At 37.4% G+C, this 23,842-nt stretch overlaps 1 pseudogene; it reads right to left on the bottom strand.

Annotated features, from left to right (window-relative positions):
* The window catches only part of LOC113897122, a 40,555-nt pseudogene extending 35,764 nt beyond the window's left edge, over positions 1 to 4,791 (bottom strand).
* Between the last annotated feature and the right edge of the window lie 19,051 nt (positions 4,792 to 23,842).

Genomic DNA, 23,842 nt, shown 5'->3' with positions numbered 1-23,842 from the left:
TTCCGGGAGGCTTTCATTTTGCACTGCATTTATTTCCATAAAATTAGAGATTCTGCAACAAACATGCATAACTTCTGAGTTTATGAGCACTTAAAAGGCAAAAATTAAAAGTATAAAAAGAAACACCACATTATTATAAGAAGAAAATGTCACTTTTATGAAAGGCCATTGAATTTGATTTTAAAAAAACCCAAAAAACAAAGACTTCCTTTATTTTCTCACTGGAAACATAGTCAGTGATTAGCCAGCGTAATAATAAGAGCTCAAAATTCAGTCTTAATGGCGACTCCATACTGAGTTACAACTAACAAAGAATGGACTTGTTTTGCAGGAGTGATTAAAAAATTCTTACGGGTTACTTCCTAGAACATCAGCTACATTAAGTCTACTATGCACCACAGTGAATATCTTGAAGCAGTAAAGACATCTAGGCTTTATTATTGCTCAAAGTTCAGAGTCAGATGTTTTTCACCCTCCGCTAATGCTTGGCCTTTGAGAATGGCCAAGCCCTGGAGAGTTACTTCCAGGTAGCCCTCCATAGACTTCTGGCTAGTGTCTCCTGAGGTTCACTAATCCTCTATCAGCTTTGCTTATTATGTTCATGAGTTTCTTTTATTTAAATTTAGCTCCATGGTTTCTCCTTCCCTAAAATTAGAACATAACATAAATTTTGAGTCTTTTATGTGTTTCTTGCCTTTATATGATTTTGGAATCTTTTACTAAAAGGAAACATGTAGCCATAGCCCTCTCCCCTCTTCAACATTGCATAAAGGAAATGGTACTCAGTCTCAACTCTCTGACTTAGAACTGCATGTTAGAACAAACACTCCTAGTTCTTCTCTCTACGTGGCCATTTCTCTTTTGGATGAAGTAGCAGCTTATTAGAGTGACGAGTTCACTGAGAATCTGAATTTCATCTGTGCCACATTTCCCTATTGGCTGCGATAGTTGATATTTTGAGGCCTTGTCCATGAATGACCCCATCTCTTCTCTATTGTTGTTTTCCTCTTGGAATGTTCTGTTCTCAAGTAACACAAACTTTCCTCCTCCACTTCTTTTGTATCCATTTAGTACCTTTCTATAGGGCAAGTCTGAACTCTCTAGATTTAGGAAATAGAATCCCAGGCAGAGGAAGTCCTACAATATAGTCAATTCCACTATTTTCAGAATCTGCTCTGGACTTTGACCCCCACTTATCACCTTGGGTTAGTTCCAAATTGTTTATAAACCTTGAGGCAGATTTGTAGGCAATCTGTATTCTCTGAGGTCCAGAACTGTATATCCAAGTGTATCTTCTCTTGGGCATCTCAAACTGACCTCAAAATTGACACAGCTAAACTGAGCTCATAATCTTCTTCTTTATGTAAAAATAAATTAACAAAATGCTGGTCTTTTTTAAGCATCCTATAGCTCAGCAAATGCCATCTTCTCTCTAGTTATACAAGCCAGAAGTCTTCCCTGGTTTCTCTTCTCCATTTCATATGTTTCACATATCCAATTCATCACATTTCTCTCCATCTCTACTTGGAGAAGGACATGGCAACCCACTCCAGTATTCTTGCTTGGAAAATTCCATGGACAGAGGAGCCTGGCAGGCTATGGTCCATGGGGTCTCAAAGAGTCAGACACGACTGAGCGCATACACACACTACCTCTTCTTCCTTACTCTTAAACAACTTCGTCTCTAACTGAACACCTGAACTACTGCCATTGCCTTATAATTGGTCTACCCACTTATCCCCTGGACTCTGTTCATGAGCTCACCAAGTTAGAGCCTGAGGCATTGTTTTCCATGCTGTTGATGGCATTCTATTTTGCTTTCAGTAAAGACAAAAGAACTCTCAGCATAACCTATAATGTGAAAGTTGCTCAGTCGTGTTCAACTCTTTGCAACCCCATGGACTATACAGTCCATGGAATTCTCCAGTCCAGAATACTGGAGTGGGTAGGCTTTCCCTTCTCCAGGGATAACCTATAATAGGGGTTAACAAATTTATTCCTCTAAGGGACTAGATAATAAATATTTTAGGTTTTCCAAGCCACACAGTCTCTGTTGCAACTTTCCAACACTGTTATTAAAATAAAAAAGCAGCCACAAACAATATGCAAAGAAACAGAACTCTGTGTTCCAGTAAGACTTCACATTATAAACAAACAACAGGGTTTGACTGACATGCTCTACTTTGCAAATCCCTGTCCTAAAATATTCTGCGTATGGCACCCCTATTCATCTCTCGACTCTCTTGCAGAATATCCTCCTGCCATTGCTATTCCAGTACTTGCTTCATGCTTTTACACTTAGTCCACCACATGGCCCTCACAAATGTCCTTCTCTCTGCCTGGTTTGTTCTTCCATCTCTTCGCCTGGTTAGCTCTTACTTTTCCTCAGATTTTGACCCAAAGCCGTCTATGGCCTCCCCATCTTTTTACAGTCTCTCAGAGCCACCTAGATCCTTCCTCCAGAGACTTGTTATGGGCAATTCTTATCTCTGCAATTATCCAAGTAATGTCTGCTATCTAAACCTCAGATAACCTCTACTCTCTACCATCCAAGTGTGAGATCCAGAAAGATAAGGATAGTATCTTTCTCTCATTGCATCTCCTGGCCCTGGGGCTAAGCACATAGTTGGCACTCAGGAAATTCTTGTTGGCTGACCAAGTAAATGAAGACATGGATGAATTATTCCTACTCTCATCTTCATCCCACAGTGGGTCTCCTACATCCCACAGTGACCCATGTCTATTTTCTCAAGTTCTTTCTTCATAAATTGTGTCTAGCAATGTTCTTCTCTCTCTCTTTCCATATCAATTTCCCATTTTTCTTCGTGCTTAGAAGAATTTTTATTGCTGTTGTTTTCACCTTTCTGTCCTTTGCATAGATCTGTCTTCTTTGGTAAGTGTTCTTCTAGCTTTTCTTTGGCCCCCAAATGCTCATGCCACAGATTTGTCAAATCTCTGCAGCCAAAACTCTCCCTGAGCACATTTGTAGTATGACAAAGTTGCTTTTATTCACTTGCTATAATGAGAGAGAACATGCACGATGAGAATCCTTAGGGGCATCTCAGTGAAAGGGTGTGAGAAGGAACTTAGAAGATTTGGACACTATATTTGGTGATTTTAGGGAGAGTTCAAGGAAGCAGAGTTTTGCTCTGAAATAATTGCTGCTATCAGAAATTGAGGATAATTCCTTAAATTCTTTGGGCAACTTAATAATTATTTTCTAGGAGGTAAAGAGGAATGCATACAGCTAAGCCTGTAACTGATCAAAAGGCAGTAGTTACTCACATTAGCTAGATTAGGGTAATATCTGGTCTTTTCTACCATTTGGGTAATGTCCTTGTTTTTGTCTGACAACATATGACTACAGGAAGTTCTTATCTCTGTCTTGATCCAACAAAGTCAGTGTGGCCTTGCCTGGTTTGGGCATTCTCTGAAATTATTTCTGTTTAGTAGGAGAATGACATAGCCTAGCTATGAGTGTGGCAGGCCAGCTCCTAGCAGCACAAGGACTTTTAGAGTGCCAGGGAGCTCCCAGCTTTTGGAAACTGCTAATCTTTCTCTCAGAGTGAGTCCTCTGAGAGAGGAGTGAATATACACAAAGGGTGTCCACACACAGCAAGGATCTCTGTGCCCTGTTCTGTGCCTGGTAATCTGCCCAGAAGGCTGACCTTGGCTAGCATGGAGTAGAAGTTGAAGAGTAAATACTTTTGTTTATCACTTTTCACTGTGTCCTAGTTGAAGAGTCACATTAAGTTATGAAGTTAGATAAATAAAATTCCTCACTTAATGAAAAATGTGTGGAATCCTTTGGCCTGTGTTCACTATTATAATCACAGATAAGAATTTGAAAGCACAACAGTCCTCAGTAATCTCCCCCAATACATCATTTTTTAAAAATCTCTTGTGTAATTTTGCAAAGACTCTCCATATGATGTCAACTAAGAAGACAACTGAATTTTAGAAAACAACCAATTCACTAGCACTGATTATTGGCTGTAGCCACTGAATCTTGGTATGACATGTAAAAAGGATTTATGAAAAGAAGCCAAGTGTAAGGTGCAGCCAGGGGAATGTGATAAGGAACAGTCTGCATCTAGAATGTAGAGTTTGAGGTTTCATATTAAAATTAGTTTGTTCAGTGAAATAAGAGTTGCATAAGCTTGCATTGGCTGATCAGAGTAGAAAACACCTGATACACCCAAATCCTTTTGAGATCAGTGAGATACAAATTATGAAAGTTTCTGGAAGTCTCCGTTCAGTACTTATTTCTGGGAGAAGAGCTTTGATGATATCTGAGGCTATGTGAAAGCAGTTATCAAGGCTGAACAGAAGCAAAACACTAAGTCATTGGTTGGACATATAACTTCTTGGCTGGGGGAGGTGGTGTTGAATTTGAAATAAGTTTGAAAATTTTATGAACCACACATATATCATAAATTCATATTATCACATTATTTATCATTCAATAATCTACAGATGTATCGCATTATTTATCATTCAATAATCTACAGATATATCACACTATTTATCATTTAATAATCTACAGATGTAGATATTGGCATATGTGTGATTACCTTGGAAATGTGGGTCCTGAGGGAAAACGAATCCATAAAGTCTGGAAAACTCAAAGGCTGGGGACTGGAATCATCTGAGATCTTGTTCATGCAGAGGTCAATGATGGCTGCAAACTGAGACTTAAGCCAAGGTTCTGGACTGGAGCACTTATGTATGGCCTCTCCATGTGGTCTGGGCTTCTTCACAATAGGGCTTCTGGGCTCTGAAGGCAAGCATCCTGAGAGAGAGCCAAGTGGAAACCTTTTGTGATCTAGCCTTAAATGTCACATAGCATCACTTCTGTTATATTCCATTGATTGGACAGTCACAGGTTCCCTCTTAGACTGACTTACATCAGCCTGCTTTTTGTCACAAAGAAAACTGGTGAGTCAAACTTTTGGGAAACCCAGTGTATTTTTTTCACTGAAGTATTGAAAGAATCCTCTGAAAAAGTTAGAATTGAAACCTAACTTGATGTTATAAGGTGTCATGGGTACCATGAGAGGGAAATGCCATAAAAGCAGTCAGAGCAGGAGAAGGAGAACCCTGAATTCTATATATAAACGTTGCCCAAGTCTCTGGGTGATCCCTGGACTGTGCATGTATGCAGTGGACTGACAGGAGAAGTGAGACCTGAGCTGCTGCCCAGCACAAGTAGAGTTCTCAGTGTGAGTCTAATCAAGTTAATATCCTGATAGCCCATGAGACGCCTTGTTCCTCAGGGGGGTTAGGATAGAATAGAACAGAGTAAAATAGAATAGAATAAGACAGTATAACATAATACAATATAACACAGTATAATACAATACAAATCTGCAATGTTCTCTTTTTTTTCCTTTAAACTATTGAGCTCAAGATCTTCGTTTTTCAAGTCATATATATTTTCAAAATGGAAATCCAGTTTTAGGGTATCAGATTAATGTACAATTTACTATCCAAATTGCTTTGTTAAGAGATGTCTGAAGTTTAAGGAAATCTTTTTTCTAAGATTAAGCTTTTGCCAACACTCTTATCTTTGAGGTAGAAAGTTGTATTTTGCCAAGAAAAACCAGAACTCCAATGTTGGCTTTATTTACATGATCTATAAAGCTGCCATGCTGTGTTCTGCCTTTCGAGTTACACTTCTTTAAAGAAAATCTAAGTTAACAATTGTGTTGTGACATCCTTTACTGTCTAGTAAAATCTTAGTTAGCAAAGCAGTTCTCTATAATTAAACAGTACAGTATATTTTATTCTCAAAGAACTGATAAACCTAAAAAACATGCTCTAATATTTTTTAACCACTTTTAATTTCAAGTAAGGTATTTCATTGGTTTGATAGATTCAAGTCATAATTTATCTTTAGTCCAAAACACGTATGTTTTGGTTTGTGTTTTTACTTTGGAAACCTTTACGCCGTTTAAGAAAACAAAGCATTATTGAGTTTAAAAATGTAATGACATTTACACTGAATATTTTGTGGCAGGCATGGCTGATAAACTAGGATTTCTGATTTCCAGCCATGGGCTACGTCTATGCTTTTCTGGCATCTCCTCTCACTCACTGGCAACCCTGGTTGCTCTGGTTTCCCTACCCTTGTTAAAGGGAATTGGATAACATGACATACCAATTGTGAATTAAGAAGCATTAATATTTTTAAAGCATGGTTGCGAAAATAAACTTCCCAAACCAGGAATGACTACTTATCAAAAATTATGATGATTCCTCCTCAGACATGTTATTTTTTAAACCATATACTTTTGTTTTATTTTCTGGGCTTTCCTCATGGCTCAGCTGGTAAAGAATTCATAGGTTTTATTTCCTACAGGGTATTAATTTGATATTTCAGAAGAAAAGAAGGGATGATTAACTGCAAATTTCAAATGCAAAACTTGAAACTTTGCCTATATTCTTAACTACAACTGTATCATGAAACAAAAATAATATTTTCCAAAGAAAATTAAATGAGAGTTTAAAAGTAATAACTACAATGGCAACCTTTCGTTGCATCACATAAGTACATGCCTCACTAAGAGCTATTTTAGATCCTTTTTTTCCATCCACGAGACAAAAATATTTAATAACTATGAGAATACGTACTTCATTGTTTAAGACTTACTGAATCATCACAAGCAGATGTATTAATAAGGCACTGGAATCACACAAGGACCTGAATCACTTTGTCTTTAAATTTAAGAAAAGATTAGTTTCTTATCCAAAGAAATAAATATTTATAGTTTTTATATACAAGACATATTGTGTATATATATATATATTTGAATTTCTGTATAGCATAGAAATATGCTATATATATATATATATATATATATATATATATCTCCTGCATGGAAACATATAGTAATCATAGAGTATAAAATAGAATATAAAAACTGTTACCAGAAACAAAGAACATTTTATCATGGCAGAAAGAGCTAAAAACTGGAAGGAAATAAACTATTTACATTTTTGAATGCTAAAAATGCAGAAAGAATTTTTCCTCTTCTTAAGTGTTTCCCATGTTTCCATATTTTCTAGACTCAGCTGGGTATTACTTTTAAATCTTAAAAAATTCTGCCACAAAAAAAGGCAAGTAATTATTTGACAGGATTCACAGGTAAAAATAGGAAATGTAACTCCTGTATGATCTAGAAATCGTAACCTTTGTAATTTCAAGTTTAATAATTAGTTTAGCATTAAAATGACATTAGTCATTTTAGCATCTTAGTATCATAAATAATAAAGTTGCAGAGCCTTTAGTGAAATATTTCTATCAAATTCAAAAATGTATCAAATGATGTCTCAAATGACACACTAATGAATCACTGACGTATTGCACCATTTATATATTTGATGTAACAATAACAAGTAATAACATGTTAATAAAATTTACCTAATCTATGTAAACAATGCACAGACTTGTAATAACATTTAGACCAAATAACTTAACTTATTGACATAAACAATTACAGATATCTTTAGAAAAAAATTGCAGATACTTTAACAAGAATAATTAAAATTAGAGAAGCTAACTTCTGCAAGACTAAAACCCCAAAGTATTTTCCACTTTCACTAAAAATTTTGCTAGGTAACAGAACTTCACTTCTGGGTCAAAATCATATTGCAAATTTTCAGGCCAACAGATTCTGTCACCTTCACTCAAAAACAGCTAGAAAAGGTACATGCATTCTGGAAAAAAAAAGATTATAACTCGATATGTAGATGTGAATATTATTATATCATTACCCATGCATGCTAAGCTTCTCATTCTTGCCTGAGTCTTATGTCAGAGAAGAAAACTATCTTCTGGGTCACTTACTTCCACCAATCTTCCTTCTTTACCCCATAGGAAATCAAGGCTTAAATTTCTTCAACTTTTAAGAAAATGTAGATCTTCAGAGATGGGGAAGACATCTAACAATTTTAAATCATTTTCTTAGAATTCCCAGAAGTTCCATGTGGCCAGACACATTAAAAAAAAAAAAAAAAAGGATTTTGGGAGAAACCAACAAACAAAAAACCACAGGTAGAATCAATGAGTGGGTTAAAAAAAAAAGAGCTATCTGAATTTAGATGGAACATTTCCAGGAATAATAACACAGGCATGCATTCTCATCCTCTTCTTGATCTTCATTCTGATGTGGAGATCTAGATGGAACTTCAACTTTCCAGTTCATCGACTCTAGCCATGGGCTTCTGCCCTCTGAGTAAGGGTATAGGCTCCTAGTGTCTGCATATTGAGGTGATCCTCTCACTTCACTGAGAGCAACTTCATGGGATGGAACAGGATACATTTGATCTCCTTGCCTGTATCTGATTTGGGAAACAGTGAGTTGAGGTACAAGGATTTGCATTGCAAAAGAAAGGCAAAATGGCTTGAAGACGATTTTACCCTCATTGGGGTCTTTTTCTGGGCTCCCTGCAAACTCCTCCTGAAATAGCTCATGCTGACTCACTGGCTTTGGGGACACACTTACTGTAGTCAACATTTTTTATGGCACTTGATTGTGAGATCTTAGATTTAGCCATGTTGCTTGGCAACACATGAACATTTTCACTTTGACTTACCTAAATTCAAATTTTAAACTTTCAGAAAGAGCGCAGATGGTTTTAAGATTTAGCATTTTATATTTATAAGGAAAAAATATACTCTCTTCTAATGTATTCGCCTACCAGAAGAAATTCTAAGTTTTGTGCTAAACAACTCCATTTATATCTATTTAAATGTCCCTGCCATTTCCTTCAATTTCCATCCCAGCTGTTCCCATCACTATCCACAGTCCCCAAAAAAGAAATCTATCCTTATACATTTTTAGTCATACTGTCTGCTCTAGAAAGGAATGTGCAGTAATTCAAATAATGCCTCAGTCTATCATCAAACATAATTGGCAAAAGAGAGCATGAAGAAGGTGAGGAAGAAACAAAGAGGGAGAAAGAAGTGGGAGGAGGACGAGCCAGGGATGGAGAGGAAAAGAAAAAAGAAAAAGAAAGAAAGAGGGATGGAGGGAGGAGGAAGGAAGGAAAAAGAAGGAATTTACATATGAACTGCCATTCAAGAAATTACCTTTCTGTATGTGACAAACTATTTTCAAAGGGACTTATATACACAGTAATTATCATTAAGATTCAAACAATGTAATAAGAACAGAATGGACATTTCTTCAAAATTTAGCATATCAACAAATGTTTGTAATGACTCTGAAACACAGATACTCATCACAGCATAATTTAATACAAATTATTTAACACATCCAAAAATGAGGGAATGATGATTTATGATATATTAGCATATCTATGCACTATGGACTTCCCTGGTGGCTCAGATGGTAAACGCCTCTGCCTACAATGTGGGAGACCGGATTCGATCCCTGGGTCGGGAAGATCCCCTGGAAAAGAGAATGGCAGCCCACTCCAGTACTCTTGCCTGGAAAATCCCATCGACGGAGGAGCCTGGTAGGCTATAGTCCATGGGCTCGCAAAGAGTCAGACACGACTGAACGACTTCACTTTCTGTCTATGGAGATATGCTAATATCCTATGTGGACAACAACATTGTGATTATGGGTTATTTAACAATAAGTAAAGATGCTAACAGTATATTAGATTATTAAGCATAAGAGTAGGTTTCAAAACTTTCATGCAGAATATGATTCTAGTTTCTGCAAAAATAAAATGTGTATGTGGACATAGAAAACAAACTTATGGTTACCAAAGGGGAAGGTGTGAGGGAGAGATAAATTATGAGTATGGAATCAACGGATATGTAAAATAGATTAACGACAAAGACTTATATATAATACAGGTAACTATGTTTAATATCTTGAGAAGAATCGAAAAAATAATATATATGTATAAGCAAATAACTTTGCTGTACTCCCAATAACACAATATTGTAGATCAACTATACTTCATTAAAAATTGTGTGTGTTTGCTGCTGCTAAGTTGCTTCCGTCGTGTCTGACTCTGTGCGACCCCATAGACGGCAGCCCACCGGGCTCCCCTGTCCCTGGGATTCTCCAGGCGAGAACACTGGAGTGGGTTGCGATTTCCTTCTCCAATGCATGAAAGTGAAAAGTGAAAGGGAAGTCGCTCAGTCGTGTCCGACTCTAGCGACCCCATGGACTGCAGCCTACCAGGCTCCTCCGTCCATGGGATTTTCCAGGCAAGAGTACTGGAGTGGGGTGCCATTGCCTTCTCTGTGTGTGTGTTTATGTGTGTGTAATAAGGGCAAAAGATATACCAATTTTTTAAATTGTAGGATTATAAGAGACATATTATTTTACCAAGTTTTACTCAATGAGTATGTACTGCTTTTATAATATGGAAAGTAAGCCAATTTAAGTTGCTTTTATACATGTTGTGCAGTAGACAAAATTAACGATCAGTTCTGTGCTGAGCTGAATATTAACATAATGTATATCATCTCCAAACCCATCCTTCTATGCTCCACTCTGTGATACCTAGGTTTCAACTTTGCAAATAATCTGCCTCCTTTCCAGCAAGTTTCCTGTTAGATTCTACCAATGGGGGCACTACAGAGACTATTTGCTCATTTATGTGGGTGTCATCCCAGCAGTGGCCTGTCACATCATGATTTGTTTCACTCGGAAGCTTATGTCAGCACTCCCAGAACAAGGCTCACTGCACCCCCTTGATTCAGTTCAGTTCAGTTCAGTTCAGACGCTCAGTCATGTCTGACTCTCTGTGACCCCATGAATCACAGCACGCCAGGCCTCCCTGTCCATCACCAACTCCTGGAGTTCACTCAGACTCACATCCACCAAGTCAGTGATGCCATCCAGCCATCTCATCCTCTGTCTTCCCCTTCTCCTCCTGCCCTCAATCCCTCCCAGCATCAGGGGCTTTTCCAATGAGTCAACTCTTCGCATGAGGTGGCCAAAGTACTGGAGTTTCAGCTTTAACATCATTCCTTCCAAGAAATCCCAGGGCTGATCTCCTTCAGAATGGACTGGTTGGATCTCCTTGGTAGTACTAGCATAAACCGGGCAGTGTCCTCTCCCAATTACTAACCCCCCTAACTCAGTCACCCCTAAAACTAATCATGTGTGAGGGGAAGCAAAGCAAGAGAAGGCTCCCCTTCCACATATCAATGCTGAGCTCACACACTCGGCTGCATCCTGAGTGGGCAGTGTGTACCCCAATGGCGGGGCAGGTGGCAGAGGTACAGGGTGGCTGGCAGGCCGATCAGATTGGCAGGCAGTAAATCATCTTATTCAGCAATTCTCTTTAAAAACTGTTATGATACAGCAGACTTCAAGTCCAGGAGTAGAAATGTATAGTAACTGAGGACAAAGGTTGGGACCTCACCCATGGCCTGTTGGAACAGACCCTGTTTGAGCTCTGACTTGATTCTGTCACCTGAATCGAGGAGATTCACTTGATTTTGTCACCTGAATCTGCCAGCTGGGGAGTCACAGGCCAGGGCCAGGAGTTCCATAACTGAGTACACTGGCCTTTTGTGTTGGCCAGGCAAGATAAAAGATCATGATGTCCCAGAGGGAATCACTACTGTCCCATGCAACAGAACTGAAATCAGGGAGCAATAAGAACATTCACATTCCTCTGGCTACAGTGACCCTGAACTATTCTGTTTGTTTTCATGAAGACCATACACAGTCTTGGAAGTTGCACAAGACCTGGCAGCCACTTTTAGACTTCTTAGGGCTCCTGGGACACTTACAGTGATAATTAAAATGCTGTACAATTAGCGAAATCTTTATGCGTTGATTCTCAAATAAAAAAGTATGCATGGGAATATGAACCAGCTAAAATAAGTGAATGCTATAGACTTATTATAAATTTGCTAGACTAATGTTTTTTATTCCTCTTACATTTTTATATGAGTGATTACAGATGATGAAAAGAATGCTGTGGACTAAGTAAAATTTCAGATCTTGTAAAGTAGTTGTTGTTTAGTAGCTCAGTCAGTCAGTTCAGTTCAGTCGCTCAGTCGTGTCCAACTCTTTGAGACTCCATGAATCGCAGCATGCCAGGCCTCCTTGTCCATCACCATCTCCTGGAGTTCACTCAAACTCACGTCCATTGAGTCGGTGATGCCATCCAGCCATCTCATCCTCTGTCGTCCCTTTTCCCTCCTGCCCCCAATCCCTTCCAGCATCAGAGTCTTTTCCAATGAGTCAACTCTTCGCATGAGGTGGCCAAAGTACTGGAGTTTCAGCTTTAGCATCAGTCCTTCCAAAGAAATCCCAGGGCTGATCTCCTTCAGAATTGACTGGTTGGATCTCCTTGCAGTCCAAGGGACTCTCAAGAGCCTTCTCCAACACCACAGTTCAAAAGCATCAATTCTTCAGCTTTCTTCACAGTTCAACTCTCGCATCCATACACAACCACAGGAAAAACCATAGCCTTGACTATACGGACTTTTGTTGGCAAAGTAATGTCTCTGCTTTTCAATATACTATCTAGGTTGGTCATAACTTTTCTTCCAAGGAGTATGCGTCTTTTAATTTCATGGCTTCAGTCACCATCTGCAGTGATTTTGGAGCCCCCCAAAATAAAGTCTGACACTGTTTCCACTGTTTCCCCATCTATTTCCCATGAAGTAGTTCAGTCGTGTCCAATTCTGTGACCCCATGGGTTGCAGCACACCAGGCTTCCCTGTCCTTTACTATCTCCTGGAATTTGCTCAAACTCATGTCCATTGAATCTATGATACTATCCAACCATTTCATACACTGTCACCCCCTTCTCTTCCTGCCTTCAATCTTTCCCAGCATTAGGGTCTTTTCCAATGGATCAGCTCTTCGCATCTGGTGGCCAAAGTACTGGAGCTTCCACTTCAGCACCAAGTCCTTCCAATGAATAGTCAGGGTTGATTTCCTTTAGGATTGACTGATTTGTTCTTTAGGATTGACTGGATTGACTGTAAAGGAGGGGGAAGGGAAAACAAAGGAGAAATAAAATTTTGCACTGATGAACTATGAAATTTACCTGCGTAATGTGGGAAGGTTTTTAAGAGTTTAGAAATAAATTAAGAATGAGCTATGACCAAGAAAAAAGATATAGAGAGAAAAAAGAAGAGTAATAGAAATGATTAATTTAAAAAAAAGCAAAAGAAGTTTCTGCAGCAAGTCCAGTGGTCCTGCCTGGCCACTTGCAGCCTCACAGTGGCATATTCTAAGATCCTAAGCATTGCGGTAAACAAGGCTGCTGCAGGGAGCCTCTGGAAAACCCCAAGAGGAGGACCACAGTGCAGACCTGTAGGATATGGGAGCAAATGGATGCTCTCTTCGATACATTTTTTTCTTCTTTTGAGAAACAGTTCCTGGAGTGCTTTTGATCCTTAAGAGACTGAACTCCTGACCATGGGACTGTTGACTGAGGAAAAAAAAAACAAAAAGCACAACCTTAAAACTGAGAGTTAAGCTTTATTTGGCAGACAAACTCAGGACTTCATCCCAGGATGCAGCCTCTCAGATTGCTCTGAAGAGATAGGGGGAGAGCCAGGATATACAGGAGTTTTTGCAACAAAGACCAGGTAGTCAGAACTTCCAAAGCCTACCTGTAATTAATCAGAAAAGTAGACATATCAAGTTAATGAATTTGGTGCTTTTCTATGTATGGGAAGGTGCAAAAGTCTGGGTTCATTGAAATCATTCCCTTGATGTGAACTTCAGCTATCTGAGGGCAGCATCCTGTGCTTTTCAGTCCTGAGAGTCCTTAAAGTGGCGTCCTTAGGGTGCACCATTGAGGTTGGCTGTAGCAGCTGATGGCTTGATGGCTGCAATGATCTTTGTTCACTGATATGGCAGGCAACATTTTTTCACTCACAAGACATGAAAATGACCATCCAACCTGTAGTACCCATCATGAATGGGGTATTACATGGTCCACCAAACCAAGAGTTTGGGCAAGTAATTAATCATCAAGTGGATATGTTTTTAAGAGCTCAGGGTAGCTGCAGCCTTCCCTTGTATTTCAATGTCCCTCTTTGAAACCCATCCTACTTTGGTGTCTATTCTTCTCTGATCCAAGGAATTTTCTTATGACAGAGGAAAACAGCTTGAGCTGTTTACACATGGATAGATCCTAAGGCAGGTGGCTCTCACACAATTTAGACTTCAATGCACACCAAAAGTTTCAATAAACTGGAAATTAAAACTATTTTCCTGGTCACTTCAGGCTCCTAATGGGATTGAACTAACACTCAAAAAAAGGAGGTGGCTGCACAGGCTGGGGAAGTTAGTGTCGGTTCTCAAAGAAGACTTGAGTTGCTTCTAAACAGGCATGAGGATGGAGAGCACACTGACTGGATCCTCTGAGCACCTATTAATACTTTCACATCCAATAATAAAAGTTAATAGAAAACTATGGAAACCATAAAAAGGCAGGTTATTGAGGATTCAGATCCTTCAGAAACAGAAATTGAGATGAGTCCCCTAGCAAAGAAACATAGTTAGCTGAGTTTTAATGGAACACACAAAAAAGAAAGCTACAAATATTGACCATCTAATGATTAGTTTTACAAATAAGGACTATAGAAAGTAGACATGCTTTCTTCCTTGCTTATTATATGTATTTAATTTGTATTATTGTGTATTCATTCATTTTTATCTTTTCACCTTTTCTTATTATTTTACTTAAAATTTATTGGGTGGTAGATCTATTACAATTTAGAGTACAGATGAGTCTCCAGGTGAGACTGTAACAGAATTTTAGAAGGTAGTAACATCACCCAGCAATGGATACTGACTCCAGAAATGATTACTGCTGTTAGGACTTTGTGTCTCCCTTTTCCCAGAAAGAGAGGAGAGCAAAGGATGGTCTTTCTAGGCAAAAGAACAGTGTTTGATTTTTGGCAGTTGAAAAATGAATAGACATATGGGTATAATGCAGAGTAGTCCAGGAGTAAATTATGCCAGTCCATTAAGCTATTTCCTTTCACCTCCAGACTTCACTCTGTACTCAGAGCTGAGACTGCAATCAGCATTTCCCCTTGACTTCATTGTGTCTTTCTAGATGAGCAGTAGGAAGCACTAGAGGGAGAAGGGCAGGCATAATGGAGGAAAGACAAGCTCATGCTATGTCCTTACTCTTCCTTCATCATTTCCCTACCAATAGTCTTTTTCCCAGGGTAGTAGCAGGAACAGCCCCTTAAGAGCACACGACAAGCTGAATTCTTCCCCCAGCAGGCTGGGTCTCAGCTCTGCAGATCCTGCTCCCAGTGTTTGGATAACTTACGCCAACACCTTCCCGTTTTCTCCCGCCCTATGGTTATCTGAGGAGACTTTACAAATAGCAGAAGAATGAAGAGAAATGAAAAACAAGGGAGAGAGGGAAAAGTACATCCAATTAAACACAGAGTTCCAAAAAATAGCTAGAAGAGACAAGAAGGACTTCATCAATGAACAGTGCTTAATAATATAAGAAAACAGCAAAGGGGGAAAGACTAAAGATCTCTTCAGGAAAATTGGAAACATCAAGGGAGCATTCCACCCAAAGATGGGCACAATAAAGGATAAAAATGTTAGAGACCTAGCAGATGCTGAAGAGATCAAGAAGAGATGGAAAGAATGCATGAAAGAATTGTATAAAAAAGATCTTAATGAACCAGACTACTATGATGGTGTGATTAGTCACCCAGAACTAGACATTCTAGAGTGCAAAGTCAAGTGGGCCTTAAGAAGCACTGCTGTTAATAAAGCTAGTGAACGCAATGAAATTCCCGAAGAATTATTCAAATCCCTAAAGGATAATGCAATCAATGTTTTGCATTCATTATGTCAGCAAATCTAGAAGACACAGCAGTGGCCCCAGGACTGGAAAAGGTCAATTCTCATCCCAATCCCCAAGAAGAGTAGTACCAAAGAATGTGCTAATCATCGGACAATTGCATTCATCTCCCATGCTAGTAAGGTCATGCTTAAAATCTTGCATGCTAGGCTTCAGCATTATGGGAACCAAGAACTTCCAGATGTTCAAGCTGGGTTTAGAAAAGGAAGAGGAACTAGAGATCAAATTGCCAACATTCACTGGATTATAGAGAAAGCAATTTCAGAAAAACATCTGTCTCTATTGCATCAACTATGGTAAAGCCTTTGACGATGTGGATCATGACAAACTGTGGAAAGCTCTTAGAGAGACGAGAATACCAGATCATTGTACCCGTCTCCTGAGAAACCTGTATGTGGATCAAGAAGTAACAGTTAGAACCCTGTATGGAACAACTGATTGGTTCAAGGGTGAGAAAGGAGTATGACATGGCTGTCTGCTGTCACCCTGTTTGTTTAACCTGTATACCGAGCACATCATGAGAAATGACGGCTGGATGAGTTACAAGCTGGAATCAAGATAGATGTGAGAAACATCAACAATCTCAGATACGCTAATGCAGGTAGTCACCACGTATTGTACAGGGAAACCTGAAGTGCTACAGTCCATGGGGTAACAAAGAGTTGGACACAACTTAGCTACTGAACAACAATGAACAACTGTCCAGAATATACTAGAATTCAGTGTACTGGGGCTAAGGAAAACTAAAAGCTTAATTTAAGCTTTGTTTCTCTTTCCATAGTCCCAAAGGAAATGACTGTCAAAACTTGGATATGAACCCAGATGAGACTAACCCAAATATAGGCCAACTGTTGAACAAACAAATAAAATTTGACCATACAATGGAATATTACTTAGCAATAAAAAAGAATGAAGTATTTATACACAGTACCAACATGAATGAACATTCAAATCATTATGTGAAAAAAGTCAAGCAAAAAGGACAACATATTTTATGAATCCATTTATACAAAATGTTCCCAATAGACAAATCTGTAGAGAGAGAAAATGGACTAGTGCTTGCCAGGGGCTGTGGAGAGATGGAAGTAGAAATGGCTGCTAATGAGTATGGGATTTCTTTTTGGAATGATGAAAATTCTCCAACATTAGATCGTGATGATGAATGTATCCCAAAGCACTGAATCATACACTTGAAAAGTATGCATAGATTTTATGGCATGTAAATTTCATCTCAAGAAAACTGTTCCAAAAATTGTAATTAAAACCAAATAATAAAACATGGGGATGAATAGCTTCATTAGTATTTACTCCAGGAAAGTAATTACTTTATTTTTGTTAATCAGCCTAAAATGTTTTCAAAGAATGGCATTTTGTGTGTAAACAGCTGTTTTGCATGTGTGTGTATGCAGAGGTGGTGGGAACTGTTGGTGCATTTTCCATGAAAGGCTCTCACAAAGAGAGGTCTTAATTGTTCATGGTGTTGCCATGTTGATTTCTGAGACTCTGCAAAGTATTTGTAATCCTGGACTAAAAAAAGAAAACAGGACACCTGAAATGATCACATCATTGTTAACCAGCTATACTCCATATAAAATAAAAAGTTAAACATAGATAAGGAGAGCATTTCACAGAAAAGGAAGTATGATGGCTAATACTATAAAAAGAGATGCTCAACTTCACCTAGAGAATGCAAATGAATTTAACAGGAAGCTATCACCTCACACCATCAGACTGGCAACACTGGAGTGGTAACAAGTGAGGAAGCGAACTCTCCTACATTACTGGTGGAAATATAAACAGTGATGGCCATTAAGGAAAGCATTCTAGCATTGACATATTAAAATGAATAATCCATACATCCTTTTATTCAGCACTCCTTCTATTCTAATCTATAGAAATGAAAGTACTAGTACATAAGGAATAGTAACAAAGATGTATGTTACAACTTCAGAAACAATTGGGTACCAATTTAATATGCTGCAATAGTTTCATATGATATTAGCCTCAAAAAATGAATTTTATATATATATATATATATATATATATATATGTCCCTGGTCTATATATATTTCCCTGGAAATATGTTCTTTTTGTTCTTGATATACAGATAAACAAAAACAAAATTCAGAGAAATTTATCACCATTCTATTTACATAAAACAATGTTGCAAAATGTGTTATATATGTGCCCTGTGTTTCAGTATGTATGTGTGTATGGTTCCATATATCTGGGAAAGGTATAGAAAGGTGTAGAAATTACCTACACCAGATAAGTAATTTTTAACTATATGGATATGGGATAAGATGGAAAGGGGAATGTGGAATAGAGGGAGAGGAGATGTCAGTTCATAAAAACAACTGAGCCAGCATGCATTATATTGCCCCATTTATGTCATTTTATATACAGTATAAATATATGTGGGTGCATGAAGCTGCATAAATGAATTTAACCAACGTGCTACAAATGGATATGTGAAAGTAGAAAGATTTCATAGGATATTTTCATTCTTCTCTATAAATTTATGGTACACTTTAAAGTTTTACAAAGGTTATGAGCCATTTACATAATCAGAAAATTTTATAGGACTGTTTTTGATGGGGAAAATAGATAACATAAGCAATATTTTGTTATTGTTATTTTTAAAGTCATTGAACTTGTAATATCTTTGTTAATTTGTAGGTTCAGAAATTAAAATACTTTGGAGAAAAGCTGAAATTGAAGATTACCTTTGCTAGACTGGAAATAAAATATCCAGCTAATCAATATCATAAATCTTACATGAGGAAGAGGTATGTGTAATTAATAGACAGTGGTTTTCAAAATCCCTAACCCTAGTTCCCCTACCCAAGTTGAGGGTGAGGCATTATGAAAATGGGACCACTGAAATCCACTGTGTTCCTTGCTCTAACATTCATGTCTTATGTGGTCTCAGTGCCTTCTCATTTCTGGGCCCAGAGTTTCTGATCTGTTAAGTGGCCCAGACTAGATTAAATGTTATCCAACCTGATGATCAACAGACTCCCCTACCATGAGGCCAGTACCAAGCATAATGAATCTGAATCTCTGATGCTGGAGGTTAGAAGTTTAGAAAGCACTAGTGGTAAAGAATCTGCCTGCCAATGCAGGAAACACAAGAGACATGGATTCGATCCCTGGGTCGGGAAGATCCCCTGGAACAGGAAATGGCAACCTGTTCCAATATTCTTGCCTGGAAAATTCCATGGATAGAGGAGCCTGGTGGGCTACAGCCCATGAGGCTGCAGGGTCAGACACAACTGAGAGACTGAACACACACACACATACACACATATATATATTTTTAATTCACACACTAAAACACCGTCCTTTACCAGGAAGATTGTGTGCATAAAGAAAGAGCATGGTAGATGTCTGTATTTTTAAATGTCCCTCAAATGTGGAAGAATTAAAATCACATTCAAAACCATGTCATATTCAGCCATGATTGTCTTAAATCTCTGCTGCATTTCTTTGCTGCCACACCCTCAAACTGTGGAAAACAACTTATCTCCAACGATCTATTGCTGCTTTGGTGACCGATGCCCATGACTGATTTGCTGCTCCTGATATGCACTGGTTGCAGTGGTTTCACAAGGTCTGGGAAAGGGAGGACAATTAGCTTTTCTTCCTATATTATCTGCAGGTAAGGCTGTTGAGGCTGAGCAGGTACCACCTGGAAATAAGTGAATCCTTTACTTGCCATTATTTCTTTATCTTTGTGGTGAAAACTATGTCTTTCCTTCCAAAGTGATGAACTGGATTTTCTGGATATGCGTAGTATTAGTCGATCTAACTATTATTGAGATTTTTCAATGTACAAATAAAAAGAAAATGGAGTGAAAAATTTTGTTACATAAATTACATTCTGGAACATTTTGTCAAACTAAACCACTTGTGTTAAGAATCTAAAGGATCTAGAAAACTGTGTGTTTCAAAAAGGAAAAATGTGTTTTCTTCTTATTGCTCCATGTATTCTAAATTCCAAATAAGGCATAAGTTCATTATGTATTTCAAATTGGGTGCTTTCTGCTCTTCAATTAGTGGAGAATGCTCACATAATAAATATCTTCTTTGGTTACTTTCTAATTTTCATAGAGTTTAAAATATAATGTAATCAGTTAAATATTCATTACCAGTGATGAACTCATTAGAAAATTTATCTTTTCGTATATTTTACACTTCTATGACATGTTTCAGTGTGTGAAAATGAGGAGTATGTTGTGTGTTAAAAAATTAATTGCTATTATTTCAAAATTACTTTGTTAAAACAAGTGTGATATATGTGAGGTCTTAGTTCTTTCATTTTTTACTTATTAAATATCTTTAATTAAGAGCCTATTATGTCCCAAGTATTTTGCTAGGTGCTGAAAATTCAATGATGAACAAAATATAGTTACCATTTCCCTGTTTCCTAGATGTGGTTGGTACACTGTCATATAAAACAAATAACTGTGATAAAATGTAATGAAATGGCCACAATAAAGGCAAAAAACTTTCACTTTATTTATAACTTCTAATTTTCCCCATTTCCCCTTAATACAATAAAGTATAATGATATATTTAAATGCCCTGATATGTTTATATGCCTTTAGCCATCAAATGATGGCCAAAGATATTTTAATATCTCTATTGATCTTGCTTCCCATTTAAAGGAAAGGTAGCTTATAAAAATGGCATGAGTTGAATGAACTGCCTGTTAATTTTGAAATATTAGTGTTTTTAAATGAAGAATAGCATCTATAGGATCATATGTATATATTTAATAATATGATCAAGGAATCATATTTAATAATATATTATACTTAATAATATAATTATAAATGTCAAATTCCATTGTTTTCTATTGAAAAGACTTTTTAAAAAATGCTCTCTGTGGAATTTTCTCCTTTTTCCTCACTCCTTTCTTTCTCTCCTCAGTGTCAAGAGTCATAGTGTTAAAGCAAGTGAGGTGTTAAATTTTAAAAAATAGATATAATAACAACAATAACAAAAACGGAAAGAAAAGAAAGTCAGAAACACAACATTTAGAAAATGCATATTTAACCAAATCTGGGAGATCAAGCCAGACAGCACTTGGTAAATACTCTTTGAAGACAGTAATGCTCAAAGGTTGTGTTTGCTGTTGTGCTTGAAGTTTGCTTTATGTGGGATCAAAGACACCAGATGACCAGTAATCTCACTTGCCCTTTCTTTTTCTACTCTCTGTGGGCTCCGTACATACCTCCTTTCCCCCGCAACCTTGCCTGCCCCTGGCCATCTCCCAGCTCACTTGTTCTTCTAAAGATGTCTGGGATGGTTAGGATTCAGCAGGTCACACCTTAGCCTGTCAGGACCTGGCGCCTTCTATGCCCAGCATTAGTTCATCGCTTCATTTACCTTCCAAAGGGCCCACTGACAAGTCTGCCTTGTTAGACATAAATCTCAGTGAGCCCAAGGCAGCCAGCAGTCTCCCGTTTGGTTACCTGTCATATCGCCTTATGTTTTGGCAATCGGAGACACCCGTAGTTCTCAAACTCGGCCGGGGCCATGCCAGGGAGGGTGAATGTAGGATAAATGACTCCACTCAAGGGCTTTTAGATTTAATCTGCACAAAGTCACAATTTACAAACTGCATAGGGTTAGACACGAATCCATGGTGAATTTTTCTAAAGTTTTAGTTTAGTTTAATTCAACTCCTCAATTATTTATTAAAATTATGTAAGCTGAGGGAAACTATACATGGTACTTAAGGTTTAAAAAATTAACTTATCACTCAATACCAGTTTAGATCTTTACAGCAACCTTGCAAGATAGGTAGCTAACTATTTCTTCCATTGCACTGAATTCCATTCATTAATTCATCAATTCATTCACTTAACAATTTTTTTTTTAAGAATCTACTCTATCTGGTAGTGCTCTAAAAAGACTTGATGAAATATTGTCCTTACTCTATAAAGACTACCTGTCTTTCAGGAGAGACACAGAATTAGGCACACACTACATAGAGTAAATGCAGTGACAGAGGTAAGCAAAGGACAGTATATCCAATGACGTGAGGTAAGAGGTTGTACACAAGGAGAGTATATCCAATGAGGTGATGTAAGATGTTATATACAAGGAGAGTATATCCAATGAGGTGATGTAAGATGTTATATACAAGGAGAGTATATCCAATGAGGTGATGTAAGATGTTATATACAAGGAGAGTATATCCAATGAGGTGATGTAAGATGTTATATACAAGGAGAGTATATCCAATGAGGTGATGTAAGATGTTATATACAAGGAGAGTATATCCAATGAGGTGAGGTAAGAGGCTATATACAAGGAGAGTATATCCAATGAGGTGAGGTAAGAGGCTATATACAAGGGCTGGATGCACCAAGGAGGTGGTGCCTGAGGTAAAGCATGAAGAGAAGTACGAGTTTTCCAGGAAAAGAAAAAATGCTGACATGTTTTGCCCCTATTTTGTAATTTCATGAACTCCTCTGAGGTTCATATTCATATTATTTGCCTCTCTTCAGATGTTTTAATTCAGACTTAATGTAGTTATGGGAACTAGGCAAAGTCACTTAGCAAATAATTGGCAGAAATGGGACAAAACAAACTCGTTCTGTCTGATTCACATTTAGTGCTCTTTTCATGAAGCAATGTTATTTCCTTGGAGGAGCTAATTCTATTTTGAAGAAACTATTGATAGTGGATAAGAAGTGAATTATGAGATCACTTTAATCTAATTATAAGCCAGAGAGCCAAAATAAGTTAAAGAATTTTGCCTGAAATACTCCAGTTTTCTAACTCCTCTGTACAAAATAAGTGGACAAAAATTTCCATTTATATTTTAAATTAGGCTTATTATGTGGTATTTTGTATTTTTTGTGAAGCACAGATTACCATTTAAACTTTGCTAAATAAGAACAGAGTTTGAGTTACAGTTTAATTCCACATTGAAGAAGCTTTTTTTTTTTTTAAGACTCATCAGAGAACTCAAAAGCATGCTCTTACTCAGTCAAAGAGAATGTTTAAAATCACTTTCCTGAATAATTAGAGGAAGTGAGTTCAGGTAAAAGAATATAAGTGCATTCCTCTTATAGACTTTTCTGGCAAAACAGCAGGAGGAACTTTACAAAAGGTCACTAAGAATACACAATGGAAAACCACTAGACAAGAAATGCCAGCTCTGCCAAGGTTTGCTGTGTGGCTCTGAGTACATCACTTTACCAAGGTTAGCCCTTTAGCTTTCTTTTGTGTAATGGAGACAATGCTCCTATTTTATTCCAATTTATAAGGTTCCAGTGCATAAATTAAGTGATAAACATATATATGTATGCATATATCATTATATATGTACATATATGATTTATATGATACATTATAAATGATACACATATCATTCGTATATATGCATATGTATTATATATATTATATGTCATATGTATCATTATAAATGATACATATATCATTTAATAATTTGAAACATAAAACACTATACTTAAAGGACTGAGAAGAAGAATGATAGTATTTGTTATTATAAATTAAATATTTTGTGTGTATTAAGAAGAAGGTTTGAATTAATATGTCTTCAAGGTAAAAAAGTTAAATAGACATCTTAGGAAAATCATAAGTCCACTCATGAGTAGATTGTAACAACTCTCATGTTGTTGCTTACAGCTTATTTTAAATCTCAGCATAGATAGGATGATAAACAGGGTATAACTTAACTATAATCTACACAATTAGAATGGATTATTAACATTTAAAGTTTTCTAATCAGGATAATTAGGTAGCTTTTGAAAGATCCTAATCAGTGTTGTATGTCTTTCTGTATCAGTGACTTCTAATGATGACATCCCCAGCTGCAATAGAAAAGAAGAGATATTTACAATACTTTCCCCCATTGGAAAGGTGATTTGAGAACTTGGTGAGCCAGCCCCTGCTATCTATCCTTCAAAGCAGCGCCTTAGTCCTAGGACTCCTATTCTTTCCCAGAGCCCAACAGCAAAATCAAAGTCTCAGTTTCAACCAGATAATTAACTGATCC

This window comes from Bos indicus x Bos taurus, chromosome 8 (genome assembly GCF_003369695.1).
Source record: "Bos indicus x Bos taurus breed Angus x Brahman F1 hybrid chromosome 8, Bos_hybrid_MaternalHap_v2.0, whole genome shotgun sequence".
Classification (NCBI taxonomy): Eukaryota; Metazoa; Chordata; class Mammalia; order Artiodactyla; family Bovidae; genus Bos; species Bos indicus x Bos taurus.
This window is presented reverse-complemented; position numbering and strand designations above follow the sequence as displayed.